A 24,081-nucleotide genomic window follows, 5' to 3' on the forward strand; every position below is an offset into this window, starting at 1 on the left:
TTTTGGATGACTTCCAATTTTCCTATATTCATATTTGTACATTTCATGTTTCGATTATTAATGGATGTTTGTAGCTATTTCATCTCATTTTAAGTCATACCACATCAGCAATGAAGGTCTCAAAAACTTGACTACATCAATGTCATTAAGATCAACTCTACTTTGAGGAGGTAGCTTTTCCACAGTTGTATTTTGAGCACCTTCTAACCTGAGGGGCTCATCTTCCAGCATTATATCAGACAATATTCATCTGATAAAATTTTCACTAGTCATTTTTTTCAGAAGTAAACCATCATTTCCTTCTTCTTAGCCCACTATAATCTGAAAGCTTCACCGAAAGCTTCACTGAAAAGTGTCCATCATGAGTGACTCCACTGGTATTTAAAATACCAGTGGCATAGTTTCCAACATAACAGCAACACACAAGCCACCACAGTAGAACAAACTGACAGACAGGTGGTGTTACATATATATTTATTAAAATATTTTTACTTGTATAAATATTTAGATAGCTAGATAGATAGACAGACCTAGGTAGATAGGTAGAAAGATAGATAGCTTCCGTGGAGTCAACTCTGACTCATGGCAATTTTGTGCACAACAGAACAAAACACTGCCTGGTCCTGCACTATCTTCCTGATTTCTGGAATGTTCAAATTTGTCCTTGATCAATAACATGGAGAAGATAAATTCAAATTAGAATACTGTACAAATGAGTGAGGTGAAGCTCTATATACAACAGGATCTGGCTCATATACTGCAAAACACCAACAGTATCAATGCAGAGAGCAGAGGTGGGGAGTGGGCTAGCACTCCCACAAATATCAGTGTACTTTATGTTATGTTACTTTATGTGACATGGGCTTAAAATAAAATGGGCCTGTGCTTACTCTACCAATGTCCTCAAACAGATTTCTAGGAGAGGATTCTATTGTCCACATCAGGATAAGAACATTTTCTATTCTCTATCAATCCAATTTCATTTAAATTGCTAAAGAATCAGCAATTGGTGTTTTCTGTTCTTTGCCATTTAAACTCATAGCTTGTTGCACCATTACTTTCTCATGGCATTTTTAACATCTGCGTTCCTCAGAGTGTAAATTAGAGGGTTGAGCAAGGGTGTCCTAATAGTGTAAAACACAGCCACCTTCTTGTCCACTGGAAATGTGATAGGCGGGTGACTGTATGTGAATATACACGGAACAAAGAATAAGATGACAACAATAATGTGGGAGGTGCAGGTAGAGACGGCTTTCTTTCCTCCTTCTGCACTCTTGTTACTCAGAGAGTGTAATATGAAAACATAGGAGATTATCAGGACTACAAAACTCACAATACATATGGCCCCACTATTAAATACTCTGAGTAGATTTATGACATAAGTATCCATGCAGGCAAGTTTTAACAAAGGTTGCATATCACAGAAATAGTGGTCAATAACATTGAAACCATAGAACGGTACTTTCAAAACCAAAAAAACCTGTACTAATGCAAGATCCCACCCAAGCCAGATTCAACAATGCACCGCAGACACGCTGGTTCATGATGGTTGTGTACCGCAGGGGTTTGCAAATGGCCACATAGTGATCAAAACACATGAGTATGAGCACAAAGATCTCCATGCACCCAAAAAAATGACCTGCAAAAATCTGAGCCATGCACTCATTGTAGGAGATGACTTCCTTCTTAGATACAGTATCTATAATCAATCTGGGAGCTGTGGTTGTTGAGTAGGAGGCATCAGCAAAGGACAAGTAGAAAAGGAAGAAGTACATGGGGCCCCCTAACATCCGACTGTATCTGATGGTCATAACAATAAATAAGTTAGCGAACAGAGTTGCAAGGTAGAGAAACAAGAAGATCACAAACACTAATTTCTCCTTCAGAACGTCCTGTGTTATCCCGAACAGAATGAACTCAGTCACACTGCTGTTCAACTCCGTGGTTACAGATGATGTCAAAAGGATGCAGCTAAGAAATGGTTTCTCTGAAAAGAAAAGTGTGTAACTGTTGACTTGGCAATGGCAGCAGACTTGGACTCTGAACTACAACTTTATAGTTCTAATTCCATGATGGTTCAGTGGTAGAATTTCCCTCCAATGTAGGAGACTTGATTGATTCCCAGCGAATGTGCCACATGTGCAGCCACCACCTATGTCAGTGGAGGCTTGCATGTTGCAATGATGCTGAGCAGGTTTTAGCAGAGTTTTCAGACTCAGACAGATTGGGAAGAAAAGCCTGGTGATCTAATTCTGAAAATCAGTCCATAAAAACTCTATGAATTACGATGGAGAGATCCCGTGTTGTGCATGAGGTTACCACAAGTCAGGGGCAACTTGACGGCAGCTAATAACAACAACGGAATCACTTGGGATTTTTTTTTTTTTACTGCTGATGTCCATTCTTTAACTACAGCCATTGACTCAAAGTCTTCCTGTGGAATCAAGTCATTTTGGGCAAGAAAAAAAACTCACAGGTAATTGTGCAATCTGACAATGTCTGGGAGCTGCTTATTCTTCTGTATGACCTGAACAAGTCACTTCAATATCTTGAAACTTTTTATTCCTATAAAACTTAGATTCTAATAGACACATTGTAAGTGTACATAGGGAGCCCTGGTGGTGCAGTGGTTAAGCATTAGCCTGCTAACTGAAAGGTTGGTGGTAGGAAACTTCTAGCTGCTCCTCAGGAGAAAGATGTGACAGTCTACTTCCCTAAAGATTACAGACTTGGAAACCAGTAGTACTCTGTCCTATAGAGTCGCTATGAATCGGAATTGACGTGATAGCAATGGATTTGAGTTTTTTTTCTAATGTAAACATGTATGAAATATGTCTATATGCATCTCAATATATGAAAAGCAAATATTCCCATATAATTCAAATACTAAATTTAGAGGTTCACTATCAGGAACAACATTCCTTAATTTGTACACGACTTTCTGCAAATTATTCTGACCACTTTAGTACCTTGGTTGGTTTAGGCTTTAAGAAGAATTCATTTCTCCAACTTTTGACTCTGGGTTTCACCTTCATTGTCAGTCAGGGCACACAAGAATAAGTCATTGAGGTTAGTATTATTGTGCATAATCACTCTATTATGTGAAATCATTCATTACTCATGTTAGATACACGGTATTGAGTTTCACATTCTATGGGTGCAAGAATGGGAATTCCAGTACACTTACTTGTGCTCATGAAGAACCTGTACATAGATCAAGAGGCAGTCTTTTAACTGAACAAGGGGATACTGTGTGGTTTAAGTCAGGAATGGTGTGTGTCAGGGTTGTATCCTTTCATCATACCTATTCAATCTGTACGCTGAGCAAATAATTCAAGAAGCTGGACTCTATGAAGAAGAACAGGGCATCAGGATTGGAGAGAGATTCATTAACAGCCTGCGTTATGCAGATGACACAACTTTTCTTGCTGAAAGTGAAAATGACTTGAAGCACTTACTGATGAAGATCAAAGACCACAGCCGTCAGTATGGATTACATCTCAACATAAAAAAAAAAAAAAAAAAATCCTCACAATTGGACCCGTAAGCAACTTTATGATAAACAGGTAAAAGATTCAAGTTGTCAAGGATTTCATTTTACCTGGATCCAAAATCAATACCTATAGAAGCAGTAGTCAAGAAATCAAAAGACACATTGCATTGGGCCATTTGGCTGCAACAGACCTCTTTAAAGTACTGAAAAGCAAAGATATCACCTTGAAGACTGAGCCTGACCAAAGCCAGGGTGTTTTCAGTTGCCTCCTATGCACATGAAAGCTGGACAATGAATAAAGAAGACCAAAGAAGAATTGACACCTTTGAATTGTGGTGTTGAAGAAGAATATTGAGTATACCATGGACTTCCAAAAGGACAAACAAATCTGTCTTGGAAGAAGTACAACCAGAATGCTCCCTAGAAGCAAGGATGGTGAGACTACTTTGGACATGTTGTCAGGAGGGATCAGTCCCTGGAGAATGACATCATGCTTGGTAAAGAAGAGGGTCAGTGAAAAAGAGGAAGACTCCCAATGAGATGAATTGACACAGTGGCTTCTATAATGGGGTTAAGTATGGTAATAGGTGTCAGGCCTGCCAATTTTTGTTCTCTTAAAGCATAATTGAAAAAATATTTCATAATTTCACCATGGAAATATCTTCCCCATTCTCCTACTCTATATTTTGCTTATAAACATACATATCTATAGAATTGCAATCACTCTATAATATTTTAAATGTTCTGATTTTCATTTTGCATTGTTAAAAGTCTTTTCCTATGTAGAGTACCTATAATGTATTTATTAATTTTAGCAGTTATAAATTATTGTATCAAAAATTCATAATATGTTTTTAAAACTTTTTTATCATTTGTTTTCAAATTTTCATTCTCATAAAAAACTTTTAATTGAACCTCTTTTTATTTGTAGTCATTTCGGATATTAAATTTCCAGGGGATTATTGAGGCAAAAGTTATTATTTTCATAATTACTGGCAATTATTATCAAGTGAACTTCCAATTTTTTTGTACCAATGTTTATTAGAAATACTTTAATTATCAATGATTACATGTACATATTAAAATATCCAACACTTTCAATAGATTACAGGTTAAAAATGAAAAATATCCTTCTAAAATTCATAACTTCCCAATCCCACTTTACAGAGGTAATATAAATAAAAAGTTTCTTTGTAGTCCAGCTGAAATATTCTTCCAGGTTTTTTCCAGAGTTATATATCTCCATAATTTGTTTAAATATCCCTTTTCATGTAAGAATTGGGTTTTTTCCCATATCTTTCTAAAATTGCAGAAATATGGAACAGATTTCTAATGAAAATCTAACTTAGAGCATTATCTTATTTGCTTGATGAGAGTAACTGAAACTATGATATACATTTCCTTGATTACTGGTGATAGTATAATTTTTTATATTTTTTACTTCTTATAATTTTTCTTTCTCAATATATATATCTTTGTCAGTTAATTTTTAATATCTTTAAAGTTTGAGTTCTTTCCTTTTTTTCACATTTATGTAATTCACTCTTCAATTTGGGGACTTATATCTTTATCTTGTCATATTTTTTCTCTACTTTTTAATATTAACCTCAAAGGATCTAGAATTTATTTTATAATGATTTTGTCTGATTAATCACCAATCCGTCAATGAACCAATAACACATTCAAGTCAGCCATCATAGGTACTAAGAACCTAATCAGCTCTGTGGTAGCTACAGTGGGATATAGAAATATGTTTTCAAACTCTATACAATTAAATTGGAGGGATAACATACCTCTGAACAAGATAACTAATTACTTAAGATTTACATACCACCATATATGATAATATCTAATGACTTTTGGTTCCAAAAGTAGAGAGAACCCTAGAGAACAAATTGAGGAATGGTGAAGTTTCAAAAGCAAGAAAGAAATGGAGTTACAGATTTCAGTGTGTGAAAATGAAGTTTCCAAATAGGCTCTCTGGAACTGAGGTATTGAATAAGCTTACACTGCATTTCCCTAAGTAGAAGCAGTATTTGAAAATTAATAACTCAAATTGTCTCTCTAATAAAGCTCTGTAATATTAATAAAACTTTGTTTCTTTGTAGTACAGCTGAAATATTAGCTAAGTGTGATGTAAGTAATATCTAGAAGCTCAGACTGGAAGTTCGAATTATCTCCGACAAATATAAAGTGAATTAATTATTACTCGGTTTCAATACACTAAGCCCCTAAAAAAAAAGGGGGGGGGCTAAAAACAAAAAAGAAAAACTGTCATTTGCTGTGAGGAGAGGAGCGGTTAGGTTACCAAGTGAGTAAGACGCACTGCTTCCGGTAAACATAGACATGACCGTCATAAAAACTGTACTCTCATCAAATCAAAAAGTTATAAAAGATAAGTTTGTGAGCTGATAATGGACAGCTGGAAACCTTTGTGAGTTTCCTGTAGGGTCGCTATGAGTAGGAATCAACTCTAGGGCAATGTTTTGTTTTGTTCCTGGCTAATGGAGAGCTGTGAAAGCCAGGTGATGCAATTCTAGTTGGTGTTGTTTCAACTGAGCAAAGAGAGTATTTGAAACCTGAAGATAGGCAAACAGCACTTTACTAAGGTGTATGCATTAGTTCAGATCAAGAGTACCCCAGAGTTCTGCTACTGAATTCAACCATTATTTCCTAATACTCCTAAACTATCTATCCTATCTACCTGATATTGAGGGACACCACAGTAGTGGAGCTTGCTATTTGCTCTTCTATAAACTAAACCAAACCAAACTCTTTTGCCATCGAGTTGATTCCGACTCATAGTGACCATAAAGGACAGAGCAGAATTGCTCCATAGGGTTTCCAAGGAGTAGTCGGTGGATTTGAACTGCCGATCTTTTGGTTAGCAGCCAAACACTTAACCACTGTGCCACCAGGGCTCCTGCTCTTCTATAGTATCCTTAATTTTTACTTTACCTGTTGAAATATAAACAATTCAAAATATACCTTGTCCCGAAACTCTCTCTCTAGCCCCAGAATCTTCCCTTCTCTTTCCAGACAAATAGACATCTAACTCTATCCCCTATGCTCTTATAATACTATGGTACTTTTTAAAATATGTGTTGAATCGAATAAGGTAGTCCTAGATTACCTATTATTTTTGTGTGACTTTAAGAAGGTTTTCACTTTTGTTGTTTCATTTGATGTGCACAATTTTTTGGTGAGGTGACTGTAGCCATTTGTCTGGTGTTCTTTATGTGCACAGATTGATCTATAATAGTTTTGCTGAGTACAATCAGGCTATAATGAATATTATATGCTGCTAGACAGCCTCTCTCTCTAACATCTAACAACAAGTTATATAAATCATCAAATCCCAACTAATCATGTAGAATATACCCAAGAAAAGTCACTAGCCAGCAGAGAAGGATGCCAACTAATACCTTAAGTTTCTGTCCTGATGCCAAAATCAACCATGGTTAACTTCATGGTAGGACAAATATCAAAGCAGAAAACTAAGTATATAATAAATAATAGTGAAGGGAAAGAAAGGGCAAAGACTGGATGAAGTTGACACAGGACAGAGGAGAGTGGCAGTGAGCAAATGTCAGGGAAAGAAGAAGAGCAAGGGGTTGTGATATAGAAAGACATGGAGGGAGGCGAACAAAGAATTTTATTGAAGGTAGTGTGACCAAGATTTCATCACAGAGTTCAACTTTTTTCTCCCTGGCCCACTGCATTGCCACTTGCCCCAAAACCTGAGAAGGGGGTGCCATTTCAGGTCATGATCAAGGGTTGCCATAGGTCTTGAAAATCCAGGACAAGTGTGTAAAAGTACAGCTCTCTTTCAAACTGAGAAACATGACCAATGAACTTCAAGCTCTTTAAATGAGAGGATCCCCCCCCCAAAAAAGAAATTTCTTCCAGGTTGGCTTCAATCCCATGGTGTAGTTTATTTCCCCTTGTATGAGCAGGAAGTCCTTTGACAGATAGTGTACTTTGCTCTGAGGCCAGGGAAGACTTTAGGAATCCTGGACCACCTTCACCCTTCATTGGTGGAAATACTCCCTGGGAGCTCCATCTTTTTCAGAATATGCACTGAGTGTATATTCCATCAGAGTGCAGATGCCACCAGACCAGTTTTGAAGACTTATTGTGAAGGAACTATTTCAGATAGACTAGAAAAGCTTACCTCTTTCCTTATAAACAGATATACGACTTCCAATAAAGTATATTTTTCATATTTTCAGCTTTAATTTACTTAGAAGATGAATTATATGAAGCCCAGGTGGAACATGAAAAGGATACTTGGTTGACATTTATTGATGTTTTCTATCACAAGAGGTTATGGAGAGTGGAAAGTTTATGGAGAGAGGGGACTCTGAATATGCAGACTTTACATGGCTTTTTTCCAGAAGCAATTGCTTAGACAAAAGAAATAGTTAAAAAAAATAGCAAAAGTTTATCAATCTGGTTCCTGAAAATGTGTTTACAGAAGAAACTATTAAGGTATGCTGACAGATAAACAAGCCTGAGGCAATATCTCTACCTACAGGTTCTTTTGGGAAAACATGATTTAATGTTTCTGTTTTTACTGCACTGAATATTTATTATAATTCCCCAAAAAGTTTACAAAAGCCTATGGCAGGCTTTCAGCCCCAGGAGCTCAAAAGAAACCATTACTTCCAGCCCAGTCCCTAAGGATGGTCCAATGAGTTACCCAGCTCAGATAGCCCAAGAGCAAAAGGAAACCTGGGGGCCAATTAGTTAAACCCCAACTTATTCTAAACGCATATGAGGAAACCTCAATCCCGTCTCCATAGAATTGCTTAAGCCCACTTCTACAAAAAACCAAAACCAAATCCATTGCCGTCAATTCAATTCTGACTCATAGTGGCCCTGTAGGACAGAGTAGAACTGCCCCATAGAGTTTCCAAGGAGCACCTGGTGGATTCGAACTGCTGACCCTTTGGTTAGCAGCCGTAGTACTTAATCACTACGCCACCAGGGTTTCTCCGTCTCTTCCAGGAGTGTGAAATTATTGAAACGAGTTAAAGCCTCAGATAAGTGAAATATATGTGGTAGACATGAATTCTGGCTTCACCACTTATGTTTTATATGATTTTAAACAAGCTTCTTAACCTCTTTAATATTCAATTTCCCTTTTTGCAAAAGGTAGCTGGTAATAATTATTATTTATTACACTTAACATTATGAATATTATTAATATTGCACTATCCCATTTCTAACCCCATGTATGTTTTAAGTAAGTGCAGAAATGAAGAAAGGAGACAGATGGAAAAAGGAAAGGAATTACTGAGTATTTGTCTTACGTGTTTTATTTTTAAAGATACATGCTTTTCTCTTCATATGGAAGAAAGCTGGATTTTTGCTTTTTTAACGTGGTTGCAAGTTATTAAAGATGGGACAGATTACATGGCAAAATTACTATCCAGAACTCAAATCTCAAAACTGCCTGCTAGGAACACCATTATCTTAAAAGAAAATGAATTGGGAGGTCCGAGGTAGGGGTGAGAGAGAGCTGGGAGACAGAAATGGAGGCAGGAGAATGCCATGAATATACACGGCAACACGCTTTGCACTTTCGTTGAAGGGCCTCATGGCAACCAGCAGTCCCAAACTTCTTGGAGAAAATCATGACTAACTTCTGGACTTTTTTTGTTACAAACAGAGGGGCAGAATCATGAGGAAGGTTTCTGCTGAGTCATTTGAAGCCTATGAGCCTCAGCTTTCTCATCAAATAAATGGGAACAAGAAGGCCTAAATTTAAAAAGTTTCTGTCAAAATTAAAAGACATAATATATGAAAAGAAAGATGCCCTGGCTCAGAAAAGAGCAGGAGAAATATTTATGTGTTTTTATTAATCCTCCCTAAATATGTAGTCCCCCAATTGTCTGTCGGTTTGTTGTGTCGTGAGGGCTTGTGTGTTGCTGTGATGCTATGCCACTGGTATTCAAATTCCAACAGGGTCACCCATGGCAGACGGGTTTCAGCTGAGCTTCCAGACTAAGACAGACTAGGAAGAAGAATCCAGCAGTCTATTTCTGAAAAGAATTAGCCAGTGAAAACCTTATGAATATAGCAGCAGAACATTGTTTGATAGCATGCTGGAAGATAAACCCATCAGGTTGGAAGGCAGTCAAAATATGAATGGGGAAGAGCTGCCTTCTCAAAGTAGAATCGACCTTAATGACCTGGGTGGAGTCAAGCTCTTGAGGCCTTTATTTGCTGATGTGACATGACTCAAAATGAAGAGAAACAGCTGCAAACATCCATTAAGAATTAGAGCCTGGAAAGTATGAAGTATGAATCTAGGAAAATTACAAATCGTCAAAAGTGAAATGGAACATAAAGATCGATATCCTAGGCATTAGCGAGCTGAAATGGACTGGTATTGGCCATTTTGAATCGGACAATCATATTGCCTACTATGCTGGGAATGACAACTTGAAGAGAAGTGGCGTTGGATTTATTGTCAAAAAGAACATTTCAAGATCTATCCTAAAGTACAATGCTGTCAGTGAAAGGATAATATCCATGCACTTGCAAGGAAGACCAGTTAATAAAACTATTATTCAAATTTATGCACCAACCACTAAAGCCAAAGATGAAGAAATTGAAGATTTTTACCAACTTCTGCAGTCTGATATTGATCAAACATGCAATCAGGATGCACTGATAATTACTGGTGATTGAAATGCGAAAGTTAGAAACAAAGAAGAAGAATCAGAGTTGGAAAATATGGCTTCAGTGATTGAAACAATGCCAGAGATCCCACGACAGAATTTTGCAAGACCAATGACTTCTTCTTTGCAAATACTTTTTTTCGCCAACATAAACAGCAAATATACACGTGGACCTCAGTAGATGGAGTACACAGGAATCATATGGACTACGTTTGTGGAAAGGGACAGTGGAAAAGCTCACTATCACCAGTCAGAGCAAGGCCAGGAGTCAACTGCAGATCAGAATCAACTACTTATAAGTAAGTTCAAGTTGAAACTGAAGAAAATTATAACAAGTCAACAAGAGCTGAAATATGACCTTGATTATATCCCACCTGAATTTAGAGACTGTCTCAAGAATAGATTTGACACACTGACCACTAATGACCAGACACCAGATGAGTTGTGGAATGACATCAAGGACATTATACATGAAGAAAGCAAGAGGTTATTGAAAAGACAGTAGAGTAAAAAAAGACCTAAATGGATATCAGAAGAGACTGTGAAAGTTGCTCTTGAACATTGAGTACCTAAAGCAAAGGAAAAAATGACGAAGTAAATGAGCTGAACAGAAGATCTCAAAGAGCAACTCGAGCATACAAAGTATTACGATGACGTGCAGACACAGAAAACCAAAATGGAAAAACATGCTCAGCATTTCTCAAGTTGAAAGAACTGAAGAAACAATTTAAGCCTTGAGTTGCAATATTAAAGGATTCAATATTAATGACCCAGGAAGCATGAAAAGAAGATGGAAGGAATACACAGAGTTATTATACCAAAAAGAATTGATTGACTTTCTACCATCAGGAGGTAACACGTGATCAGGAAGCAATGGTACTGAAGGAAGAAGTCCAAGCAGCACTACGTTTACTACATTGGCGATAAACAAGGCTCCAGGAATTGATGTAATACCAATTGACATGTTTCAACAAACTGAAAGGGCCCACTCATCTATGCCAAGAAATTTGGGAGACAGCTACCTGGCCAGCTGACTGGAAGAGAACCATGTTTATGCCTATTCCCAAGAAAGGTGATCCAACCAAATGTGGAAATTATTGAACAATATTGTTAATATCACATGCAACAAAATTTTGCTGAAGATCATTCAAAATTGGCTGCAGCATTGTATCGACAGGGAATTGCCAGAAATTAAAGCCAGATTTAGAAGAGGAAGTGGAACCAGGGATATCATTGGTTATGTCGGATGGATTCTGGCTGAAAACAGAGAACACCAGGAAGAGGTTTACCTTTGTTTTATTGACTGTGCTAAAGCATTGACTGTGTGGACCATAACAAATTATCAATAACCTTATGGAGAATGGGAATTTCAGAACACTTAATTGAGTTCATAAATAACCTGTACATGAACGAAGAGGCAGTCCTTTGAACAGAATAAGCAGATACCACATGGCTTAATGTCAGGAAAGGTGTGCATCAGGGTTGTATCCTTTCACCATACCTCTTCAATCTGTATGCTGAGCAAATAGTCCAATAAGCTGGACTATATGAAGAAGAAAAGGGCATTGGGATTGTAGGAAGACTCATTAACAATCTGCGCTACACAGATGATACAACTTTGCTTGCTGAAATTGAGGAGGATTTTTAGCCTTTATTGATGCAGATCAAAGACCACAGCCTTCAGTATGGATTACAATTCAACATAAAGAAAACAAAAGTCCTCAAAACTGGACCAATAAGCAACATCATGATAAATGTAGAAAAGACTGAAGTTGTCAAGGATTTCATTTTACTTGGATCAACAATCAACACCCATGGAAGCAGCAGTCAAGAAATCAAAAGGCACATTGCATTGACCAAATCCGCTGCAAAAGGTCTTTTTAAAGTGTTAAAAAGCAAGTTATGTTACCTTGAGGACTACGGTGCACCTAACCCAAGTCATGGTGTTTTCAATATCCTCATATATAAAAAAAAAAAAAAAAAATATGGGAATATGACTAGAGTAGGGAATTTATTTGAAACATTCTTTGTGTTATGTTAAAATATGATCCATGGTTATTTTCAAGATCAAGGGACTAATCTCAGCAATGATTACGTTCATTCACCAAACTTAAAGTTTTGTTGTTGTTAGGTGCCCTTCAGTTGGTTCCAACCCATATTGACCCTATGTACAACAGAACAAAACACTTCCTGGTCCTGCACCACCCTCACAATAGTTGTTATGCTTGAGCCTATTGTTGCAGCCACTGGGTCAATCCATCTCTTTTGAGTATCTTTTTCTTTTTCGCTGACTACCTAGTATGATATCCTTTTTTCGCTCTCTACCTAGTATGATATCTTTCTCCAGGGACTGATCTCCCCTTATAACATGTCCAAAGTATATGAGAAAAAGTCTTGCCATCCTTGCTTTTAAGGAGAATTCTGGCTGTACTTCTTCCAAGACAGATTTTTTGGTTCTTCTAGCAGTCCATGACGTATTCAATATTCTTCCCCACCAACAAAATTCAAAGGCATCAAATCTTCTTGGCCTCCTTATTCATTGTTTAACTTTCACATGCCTATGAGGCTACTGAAAAATCCATGGTTTGAGTCAGGTGCACGTATATCCTCAAGGTGACATTTTTGCTTTTCAACAAAAAGGCCTTTTGCAACAGATTTGCCCAAAGCAATGCTTCCTAATTTTTTTTTTAAATTATGCTTTAGGTGACTGTTTATAGCTCAAGTTAGTTTCTCATGTGAAAATTTATACACTCATTGTTATGTGACCCTAGTTGCTATCCCTTATAATGTGACTGCACATTGTTCCTTCCCACTCCAGATTGTCCATTTGCATTCAACCAGATCCTTTCCCTTTTTGTCTGTGGACAGAAGCTGCACATTTATCTTGGGTATCTACTTGAACTCAGAAGCACAATCTTCAAAAGTATCATTTTATGTTATAGCCCAGTCTATTTTTTGTCTGAAGAGTTGGCTTCGGGAATGGTTTTAGTTCTGGGTTAACAGAGAGTCCAGGATCTATATCTTCTGGAGTTCCTCCAGTTTCAGTCAGACCATTAAGTCTGGTCTTTTTACTAGAATTCGAGTTCTGCACCCCACTTTTCTCGTGCTCCATCAGGGATACTCTGTTGTGTTCCCTGTCAGGGTGGTCATTGGTGGTAGCTGGGCACCATCTAGTTCTTCTGGTCTCAGGCTGATGGAGTCTCTGGTTTACGTGGCCCCTTTTGTCTCCTGGGCTAATATTTTCCTTGTGTCTTTGGTGTTCTTGATTCTTCTTTGCTCCAGGTGGGTTGTGATCAACTGAGGTATGATAAATGGCCACTCGCTACCGTTTAAGACCTCAGACACCACTCACCAAAGTGGGATGCAGAACATTTTCTTAATAAACTTTGTTATGACAATTAACCTAGATGTCCCCTGAAACCATGGTCCCTAGAACCCTGCCCCTGCTACACTGTCCCTCAAAGTGTTTGGTTGTATTCAGGAAATTTCTTAGCATTTGGTTTAGTCCAGTGGTGCTGATGACCCCCGTATTGTGTGCTGTCCTTCCCTTCATCTAATTCTTGTCTACTATCTAGTTAGTTAATGCTGCTTTCCCTCCATCCCCACCCTCGTAACTATCAAAGAATGTTTTCTTCTGTATTTAAACCTTTTTTTAAATAAATTTTATTTTGCTGTAAGTGAAAGTTTACAAATCAAGTCAGTCTGTCACATATAAGCTTGTATACACCTTACTACATACTCCCATTTACTCTCCCCCTAATAAGTCAGCCCGCTCCCTCCTTCCACTCTGTCCTTTCGGGACCCTTTTGCCAGTTTCTAACCCTCTCTACCCTCCCATCTCCCCTCCAGACAGGAGATGCCAACACAGTCTCAAGTGTCCACCTGATACAAGTAGCTCACTCTTCATCAGCATCTCTCTCCAACCCATTGTCCAGTCCCTTCCATGGCTGATGAGTAGTCCTCAGGAATGGTTCCTGTCCTGGGCCAAGAGAAGGTTTGGGGACCATGACTGCCAGGATTCTTCTAGTCTCAGTCAGACCATTAAGTCTGGTCTTTTTATGAGAATTTGGGGTCTGCATCCCACTGTTCTCCTGCTCCCTCAGGGGTTCTCTGTTGTGCTCCCTGTCAGGGCAGTCATCGGTTGTGGCCGGGCACCATCTAGTTCTTCTGGTCTCAGGATGATGTAAGTCTCTAGTTCATGTAGCCCTTTCTGTCTCTTGGGCTCATAGTTATCGCGTGACCTTGGTGTTCTTCATTCTCCTTTGCTCCAGGTGGGTTGAGACCAATTGAGACATCTTAGATGGCCGCTTGTTAGCATTTAAGACCCCAGATGCCACACTTCAAAGTGGGATGCAGAATGTCTTCATAATAGACTTTATCATGCCAATTGACTTAGAAGTCCCCTTAAGCCATAGTCCCCAAACCCCTGCCCTTGCTCCGCTGACCTTCGAAGCATTCAGTTTATCCCGGAAACTTCTTTGCTTTTGGTCCAGTCCAGTTGAGCTGACCTTCCCTGTATTGAGTATTGTCCTTCCCTTCACCTAAAGTAGTTCTTATCTACTAACTAATCCATAAATAAAGTTCTTCCACCCTCCCTCCCCCCTCTCGTAACCATGAAAGAATGTGTTCTTCTCAGTTTATACTATTTCTCAAGTACTTATAATAGTGGTCTTATACGGTATTTGCTCCTTTGCATCTGACTAATTTCACTAAGCATAATGCCTGACAGGCTCCTCCATGTTATGAAATGTTTCACAGATTCGTCACTGTTCTTTATCGATGCGTAGTATTCCATTGTATGAATATACCATAATTTATTTAACCATTCCTCTGTTGATGGACACCTTGGTTGCTTCCAGCTCTTTGCTATTGTAAACAGTGCTTCAATAAACATGGGCGTGCATATATCTGTTTGTGTAAAGGCTCTTATTTCTCTAGGATATATTCCAAGGAGTGGGATTTCTGGGTTGTACGATAGTTCTATTTCTAACTTTTTAAGAAAACACCAGATAGATTTCCAAAGTGGTTGTACCATTTGACATTCCCACCAGCAGTGTATAAGAGTCCTAATCTCTCCACAGCCTCTCCAACGTTTATTATTTTGTGTTTTTTGGATTAACGCCAGCCTTGTCGGAGTGAGATGGAATCTCATTGTAGTTTTGTATTCTGTTTATGCCTTGTATTAGGGCTCCTAGGGTTGTCCCTATTTTCTCTTCCATGGTCTTTATCGTTTTAGTCTTTATGTTTAGGTCTTTGATCCACTTGGAGTTAGTTTTTGTGCATGGTGTGAGGTATGGGTCGTGTTTCTTTTTTTTTTGCAAATGCATATCCAGTTATGCCAGCACCATTTCTTAAAAAAACTATCTTTTCCCCAGTTAACTGACACTGGGCCTTTGTCAAATATCAGCTGCGCATATGTGGATGGATTTATATCTGGGTTCTCAATTCTGTTCCATTGGTCTGTGTGCCTGTTTTTGTACCAGTACCAGGCTGTTTTGACTACTGTGGCTGTATAATAGTTTCTAAAATCAGGTAGAGTGAGGCCTTGCACTTTCTTCTTCTTTTTCAGTAATGCTTTATTTATCCGGGGCTTCTTTCCCTTCCGTATGAAGTTGGTGATTTGTTTCTCCATCACATTAAAAAATGACATTGGAATTTGGATCGGAAGTGCATTGTATGTATAGAGGGCTTTTGGTAGAATAGACATTTTTGCTATGTTAAGTCTTCCTATCCACGAGCAAGGTATGTTTTTCCACTTATGTAGGTCCCTTTTAGTTTCTTGCACTAGCACTTTGTAGTTTTCTTTGTATAGGTCTTTTACATCTTTGGTAAGATTTATTCCTAAGTATTTTATCTTCTTGGGGGCTATTGTGAATGGTATTGATTTGGTGATTTCCCCTTCGATGTTCTTTTTGTTGATGTAGAGGAATCCAAGTGATTTTTGTATGTTGATCTTATAACCTGAGACTCTGCCGAACTCTTCTATTAGTTTCAGTAGTTTTCTGGAGGATTCCTTAGGGTTTTCTGTGTATAAGATCATGTCATCTGCAAATAGAGATAATTTGACTTCTTTCTTGCCGATCCAGATGCCCTTTATTTGTTTGTCTAGCCTAATTGCTCCGGCTAGGACCTCTAGCACAATGTTGCATAAGAGCAGTGATAAAGGACATCCTTGTCTGGTTCCCGTTCTCAAGGGGAAATGCTTTCAGGCTCTCTCCATTTACAATGATGCTGGCTGTTGGCTTTGTATAGATGCCCTTTATTATGTTGGGGAATTTTCCTTCAATTCTTATTTTGCTGAGAGTTTTTATCATGAATGCGTGTTGGACTTTGTCAAATGCCTTTTCTGCATCAATTGATAAGATCATGTAGTTTTTGTCTTTTGTTTTATTTATATGGTGGATTCTAAACCTATTGCCCATTAATGGTTTTTCTAATACTAAACCAGCCTTGCATACCTGGTATAAATCCCACTTGGTCATGGTGGATTATTTTTTTGATATGTTGTTGAATTCTATTGGCTAGAATTTTGTTGAGGATTTTTGCATCGATGTTCATGAGGGATATATGTCTGTAATTTTCTGTTTTTGTGGTGTCTTTATCTGGTTTTGGTATCAAGGATATGGTGGCTTCATAGAATGAGTTAGGTAGTATTCCATCCTTTTCTATGCTTTGAAATACCTTTAGTAATAGTGAAGTTAACTCTTCTCTGAAAGTTTCGTAGAACTCTGCAGTGAAGCCATCTGGGCCAGGGCTGTTTTTTTGTTGGGAGTTTTTTGATTACCTTTTCACTCTCTTTTTTTTATTATGGGTCCATTTAGTTGTTCTACTTCTGATTGTGTTAGTTTAGGTAGGTAGTGTTTTTCTAGGAATTCACCTACTTCTTCTAGGTTTGCAAATTTGTTAGAGTACAATTTTTTGTAATAATCTGATATGATTCTGTTAATTTCATTTGAGTCTGTTGTGATATGGCCCATCTCGTCTCTTATTCGGGTTATTTGTTTCCTTTCCTGTATTTCTTTAGTCAGTCTGGCTAATGGTTTATCAATTTTGTTAATTCTTTCAAAGAACCAGCTCTTGGCTTTGTTAATTCTTTCAATTGTTTTCCTGTTCTCTATTTCATTTAGTTCAGCTCTAATTTTTATTATTTGTTTTCTTCTGGTGCCTGACGGATTCTTTAGTTGCTCGCTTTCTATTTGTTCACGTTGTAGGGACAGTTCTCTGATTTTGGCTCTTTCTTCTTTATGTATGTGTGCATTTATCAATATAAATTGACCTCTGAGCACTGCTTTTGCTGTGTCCCAGAGGTTTTGATAGGAAGTGTTTTCATTCTCATTGTATTCTATGAGTTTCTTTATTCCCTCCTTAATGTCTTCTATAACCCAGTCTTTTTTGAGCAGGGTATTGTTCAGTTTCCAAGTATTTGATTTGTTTTCCCTGATTCTTCTCTTATTGATTTCTACTTTTATGGCCTTGTGGTCTGAGAAGATGCCTTGTAATATATTGAAGTTTTGGATTCTGCAAAGTTTTGTTTTTGACCTAATATGTGATCTATTCTAGAGAATGTTCCATGTGCACTAGAAAAAAAAGTATACTTTGCAGCTGTCGGATGGATCGTTTTGTATAGGTCTATGAGGTCAAGTTGGTTCATTGTAGCAATTAGGTCTTCTGTGTCTCTGTTGAGCTTCTTACCAGAAGTCCTATCCTTCTCAGAAAGTGGTGTGTTGAAGTCTCCTGCTATAATTGTGGAGGTGTCTATCTCACTTTTCAGTTCTGTTAAAATTTGTTTTATGTATCTTGCAGCCCTGTCTTGGGGTGCATAAATATTTAATATGGTTACATCTTCCTGGTCAATTGCCCCTTTAATCATTATGTAGTGTCCTTCTTTATCTTTTGTGGTGGATTTAACTTTAAAGTCTATTTTGTCAGAAATTAATATTGCTACTCCTGCTCTTTTTTGCTTGTTGTTTGCTTGATATATTTTTTTCCATCCTTTGAGTTTTAGTTTGTTTGCGTCTTTAAGTCTAAGGTGTGTCTCTTGTAGGCAGCATATAGACAGATCGTGTCTCTTTATTTGTGCATTTAGTTCATTTACATTCAGTGTAATATGTGTTTAGTGCTATCATTTCGATGCCTTTTTGTGTGTGTTGTTGACAATTTCATTTTTCCACTTACCTTTTTGTGCTGAGTTGTTTTTCTTTGTAAATTGTGTGTTCCTCATTATCATAGTAGTTGAATTTACGTTTGCTGAGTCTTTATGTTTTCCTTGGTTTTTGAGTTACGGAATTGTTATACCTCTTTGTGGTTACCTTAATATTTACCCCTATTTTTCTATGTAAAAACCTAACTTGTGGTATATTGCCTTGTTTTTCTCTCCATATGGCAGTTCTATGCCTCCTGTATTTAGTCCCTCTTTTTGATTATTGTGATCTTTTACATATTGACTTCAATGATTCCCTGTTTTGAGCATTTTTTTCTTTTTAAAAATTAATCTTAATTTGTTTTTGTGATTTCCCTATTTGAGTTGATATCAGGATGTTCTGTTCTGTGACGTTGTGTTGGTATCTGATATTATTGATTCTCTGATCAAACAATTTCCTTCAGTATTTCTTGTAGCTTTGGTTTGGCTTTTGCAAATTCTCTAAGCTTGTGTTTATCTGTAAATGTTTTAATTTCACCTTCATATTTGAGAGAGAGTTTTGCTGGATATATGATCCTTGGCTGGCAGTTTTTCTCCTTCAGTGCTCTGTATATGTCATCCCATTGCCTTCTTGACTACATGGTTTCTGCTGAGTAGTCTGAACTTATTCTCATTGATTCTCCTTTGTAGGAGACTTTTCTTTTATCCCAGGCTGCTTTTAAAATTTTCTCTTTATTTTTGGTTTTGGCAAGATTGTTGATAATATGTCTTGGTGATTTTCTTTTTGGATCAATCTTATTAAATGGGGTTCGATGAGCATCTTGGGTAGATATCCTTCCATCTTTCATGATGTCAGGGAAGTTTTCTGCCAACAGATCTTCAACTTTTCTCTCTGTATTTTCTGTTATCCCTCCCTGTTCTGGGACTCCAATCACACGGAAGTTATTCTTGATAGAGTAGCACGTGATTCTTAGGGTTTCTTCATTTTTTTTTTTTGATTCTTTTATCTGATTTTTTAAAATCTATATCAATTCCCTTATCCTCCAGGTTCTCCACTCTGCATTCCAATTGCTCTATTCTGCTCCTCTGAATTCCTATTGAGTAATACTCTAATTCTGTAATTTTACTATTAATCTTTTGGATTTCTGAATGCTGTCTATGGATTATTGCAGCTTATTAATTTTTCCACTATGTTCTTGAATAATCTTTTTGATTTCTTCAACTGTTTTACCAGTGTGTTCCTTAGCTTTTTCTGTAAATTGGCTTATTTCATTTCTGAAGTCATCCCTGATGTCTTGAAGCATTCTGTAAATTAGTTTTCTATATTCTGCAACTGGCAATTCCAGGATTGTATCTTCATTTGGGAAAGATTTTGATTCTTTAATTTGGGGAGTTGTAGAATCAATCACGGTCTGCTTCTTTATGTGGTTTGATATTGACTGCTGTTTCCAAGCCATCTCTAAGATATTGTATTGGTTTATTTTATATTTGCTCACTGAGTCTTATCTTGTTTTCTTTCAATATAAGTAGATGGGCTACTAAATTGTGCTGACTTGATTGTTGTAGCCCTTGAATCATTTATGTCCTATTATCAGCTGGATTGAGCTGTTACCAGATATATTAGCCTAAGAGTCCATTCACTCTTCTTGAGTAGAATCTGATTTTGGGTCACCAAGTGTGTGGTGCAGACTGTCACCTATCCACCTAGAGGAGTGGTGGTGCTAGCTGTGTGCACCAGATTCTAGTAGCAGCAGGTGGTCACAGTCCAGGGGAGGCAGGATGCTGACAGGCTTCCCCCAATTGCCAGTGAGGTAGGTGTGTCTCTATTCCTTAAGCACTTTGGTGGGTGGGCTCTGCACCTGTACCTTAGGCATCCAATGCATGTACCTCTACACATTGGTAGATATCACTATCCTCAGACCCCTAAGGCAGGAGGCTATGTGGTCCGGTGGGAGCTTCAGCCCTCAGTTCCCTGTTGTGGGTCAGTGAGGGCTCTGTTGAATATGCAGAGATATCAGACCTGGGAAACTTGTCTTTCCAGTAATCTCCTTAAACAATTACAGTCAGATCCCTATCAGAATTGCCTTTGCATTATAATAGCCACCTTGTTCCCTGTAGGGATGAAAGCCCAAGAATGTGGATCTCATATGATTGGCTAGAGCTGGTTTTGTTTTTTTAGTCCAATTTTGGGAAGTCTGGGAAGGATTTTTGGTCCCTGGGTTTTTTGTAGCTGCTTAAAAAAAAAAAAAAAATTTTCTCTCAGGCCAGAAGAATGGGTTAGAAAAAGACCAAAAAAACAAAACAAAAACTGCAGAGCACTTCACTCTCTGGTTCAGGAAATTCCAATGTTAATGAAGTCTCCTGGGAAAGGGAGGGGAGGGATCGGATAGATAGGAGAGAGTAGTAACCCAGAATATAGACAAAGCTACTTATCTTGTTTGGTTATGACTGTTTTATCTAAGATTCCCGAGGGGTGTGTAGCCTGTGTGTGTTGGCTGGGTCCAGATTATCCCCGAGGGTCAGGCCCGTGTCCTTTACTTGTGCTGTCTCAGAAGCCCTGGTCAGTTTCTCCTCTCCCAGTCCAAAGCCCAGGGCCAAGGTTCCCTGGCTGGGAAGTCACACTCCAGGTTCCAAAACCAGTCACTGCCTCCCGGTGACTTCTCATCCTGTCAGCCATGTCACTGTGCTGCCTGCTTGCACTGGATAGGCTTACCCCGAGGTCACTTCTGGGGGCTAGGGCTATGCCCTGTGTTTGTGCCATCTCAGGATGCCATGCTCAGCTCTCTGTGCCCAGTCCAAAGCCCGGCACTAAGGTTTTATGACTGGGATGCTGGATCCAGGCTTCGCAAACAGTCGTTGCTTCCCCATGGTTGCTAGTTCTCAGTCTCTGTCACTCAGATCAACTCTTTAGATCTGTGTTTGATGGTCAGGGTTCGTATATTTTCATGTATGTGATCGACTCACTTGTTTTTCTGAGTGTTTGTTGCAAGAGGGATCCAAGGTAGCTTCTACCTAGTCAGCCATCTTGGCCCCGCCCTTGTGGTAATTTTTAAAGCAAATATCTTTCTTCAAATTGAAGTATCCATCAATTCCTACTTTGCTAAACCTCAGAATCATGAACAGTTGAGAATTTTTCAAATTCTAATACAGAGGTAATCATACAAATTTTCAGTTAGTAATAGTAACAACAAGTCTCCATAACAAAACAGTATGAACAAGATTTCTTTCAGATGCCAAGATATCAAAAAAAAAAAAAGTCAAACATTGAGCTGTCAAAAAACATGCTTAATGGGTAAAGGCTATTTAATGTGAACTAATTCAGAGATCCTATAGAACTAAGAAATTTGTGAGAACAAATTAACAGGGAATATTACAGCATTAATGAACAGAATAGCTCATAAATGTAATAGATGACATAGGTTCTGATATTACTTAATTTTTTAGCAGTGACTTAAACAAGTTGGAAATTTATTTACCTCTTACATATAGGAAGTCTGAGCCAAGTAGTATGGAGTTGCTATTACAACTCTACAACATTAGGGTTTTAGGATCCTTTAGTCTTGCTTTTCCACTAACCTTAACACACATCCTCAAAGTCCAAGATGGCTGTCTGAATTCCCGTCACAATTCCACATTTACAGATTTACCATTTATATACCACTTTCATTTACATTTTACTCACCATAATTTGTTCACATGGTCACACCTAATTACATTGGATGCCGGGAAGTGTCTTTTAGCTAGGGAGCAATGTTTCTTAAAAAACAACAGCAGCAACAAAAAACAAACAAAAAAAAACCATTGCCATCTCCTGAATTTGGACTCAAAAGTTTCCAGATTTTTGATCTTTATAAGGAAAGGAGACTGCCACATCTTACTGCTGTAGAGCAGGTGGTGGTTTCAAACCACCACACTTCATGTCAGTAGCCGAGGGCTTACCTGCTGTGCCACCAGGTCTGCTTGACTGGGATCAAGACCCTGAAAGTAAACTTTTTTTTAAGTTAAAATAGTTTCAGGAAGTTCCTATTAATGATATCTAAGATTTTTTTTTTTCTTTCCATAAAGGTTTTTCAAAGTATGGCGTCAATGGCAAAAAGTTTAATGGATAATCTGAATACTCTTTTTTAGTGATTTCTTTTCATTACTATATTCTAGGCAAGCATAAAATTCAATTCTCCTTAGATTACCTAAAAGGATACTGAGCTGCCAGCTCCAAGAAATGAGCTATCCGAGGGTGGTAATAGCATTTCCTGACCTACTCGTTAATATTTTTCTGTGGCATTACACTACATTCTGCCTTACAAGTTTCAGCCCCCATAAAGTATTTGGTTAAGTGCATTTTGATTCCTTTCCACTTGAAATTTGAATTTTTAAGTTTAGTGTTTTATTTTTCACCAGAAACCCAGCAATCTGGTCCATAATTTCCTCATGGCATTTTTCACTTCCTTATTTCTGAAAGTATAAATCAAAGGATTGAGCAAGGGAGTTATGAAAGTGCAAACTATGGCCACCATCTTATCGAAGGAGAAAGCAGATGGAGGTCGGGCATACATAATTATACACGGAATAAAAAACAAAACCACGACAGCAACGTGAGTTCCACAGGTGGAGAGAGCTTTCAGCCGTCCTTCAGAGCTATGAGTTCTTAGGGAGAGCAAGATGACACAATAGGAGATGAAGAACAAAGAGAAGATTATGATGCAGATAAACCCACTATTGGCAACCACCAAAAGGCTAAGGATCTGAGTGTCAGTTCAGGTAAGCTTCAATAATGGGTACAAATCACATAGGAAGTGATCAATAACATTGGGGCCACAGAAGGACAGCTGGAAAGCAAAGACAATTTTTATCACAGAATGCAAGAAGCCCCCTGTCCAGGCTACCCCCATCAGGATACCACAGAGCCTCCAGTTCATGATAGAGGGGTAGTGCAATGGCTTGCAAATGGCCACGTAGCGGTCGTAGGCCATGGCGGTGAGGATAATCATCTCCACTCCAGCAAAGAAGTGATCAGCAAAGACCTGGGTCGTATAGCCCTTGAAGGAGGTGGTTTTCTTCTCATAGAGGGAGTCCACAATCATCTTTGGCGCAAATGCAGAGGAATAGCAGGCATCCAGGAAGGACAGGAAGGCCAGAAAGAAGTACATGGGGGAGCCCAGGACTGTCGGGCTGCTGACAATGGTCACCACAACTAGCAAATTGCCCCCAACAGTGGCCATGTAAGAGAACAAAAATACAACAAATTCTATTTTTTGAACACTTGGATTCCATGAAAGACCCAAGAGGATGAACTCAGTTACAAAGCTTTGGTTTTGCATATTTCAGAGGAAAAGGTGGAAGCTAACACAGTGACCACGTAGAATCTGAAATTAGGAGAAATATATTTGTCTTAAGCCAGTTTATTATATTAGTGTAGTCATCAAAATTATTGGTGCATCCATAAGCAAAATTATTTTAAGTCCTTCTGTTGTTGTTAAGAATACAAAATTAGAAATTTCTTGAGCCATCAGTCAGAACTGAGGTTAAAATCTTAAAACAGTCAGAGTTTCAACATGGGCGAAGGGAACCATTCACACGTGGTAGGGATGACAAATGGTTTTTAAAGTGGGTGCCAGCTTTGACTTGTTAGGAGTGGCCACCTAGAGTGACATGTTGAGGAGGATTCTGAAGCACATCCAAGCTCTGAGGAAAGGAGGACTGTAATGTATTAGTTATGCCTCCCCTTGACATGGCATGGGAACCAGAATGACTTGCATGAG

At 38.2% G+C, this 24,081-nt stretch overlaps 2 pseudogenes; both read right to left on the reverse strand.

The window, feature by feature from the left end:
* The window catches only part of LOC135229807 (olfactory receptor 4C11-like), a 32,032-nt pseudogene extending 15,368 nt beyond the window's left edge, over positions 1-16,664 (reverse strand).
* A 5,790-nt stretch (positions 16,665-22,454) lies between these two features.
* LOC135229802 (olfactory receptor 4C15-like) lies at positions 22,455-23,640 on the reverse strand (annotated as a pseudogene).
* Positions 23,641-24,081: the final 441 nt, after the last annotated feature.

The sequence above is a fragment of the Loxodonta africana genome, unplaced genomic scaffold, assembly GCF_030014295.1.
Source record: "Loxodonta africana isolate mLoxAfr1 unplaced genomic scaffold, mLoxAfr1.hap2 scaffold_55, whole genome shotgun sequence".
Lineage (NCBI taxonomy): Eukaryota > Metazoa > Chordata > Mammalia > Proboscidea > Elephantidae > Loxodonta > Loxodonta africana.